The following is a 395-nucleotide window of genomic DNA, read 5'->3' as shown; positions in this document are numbered from 1 at the left end:
GGAGGACTACTGCAGAGGCTCCGGCGCGAAGCTCAACTTGTCCAAGTCGGTACTGTTGTCGCTTAATCGGAACCAAGACTGCCCCATGCTTCCTGGCGTTAATGTGCAGGACCGCACGGAGACAGTCCAGTATCTCGGCATCCCGTTCAGACAGGCTTCGGTCGATGACGCGATCATCGAGTTTCTCGACCAACGCCTCTACGATGGCTTCAAGGCGTGGTATCGGCGTGCATACACGCTTCGTGGTCGTCTTCTGGTAGCACAAACGATGGTACTCTCCCGTCTATGGCACTACACGCAGCATGTATTGATACCGACACCGATCGTAAAGCGGTGGTAGTCGATCTGAATCGGTTCGTGCTGAGTCGCAAGCACGACCGAAACGAGTCACACGC

This window comes from Plasmopara halstedii, assembly GCF_900000015.1.
Source record: "Plasmopara halstedii genome assembly, contig: Scaffold_1878, whole genome shotgun sequence".
Taxonomy (NCBI): domain Eukaryota; phylum Oomycota; class Peronosporomycetes; order Peronosporales; family Peronosporaceae; genus Plasmopara; species Plasmopara halstedii.
The sequence above is the reverse complement of the archived record's forward strand: the minus strand, read 5'-3'. Positions refer to the sequence as shown.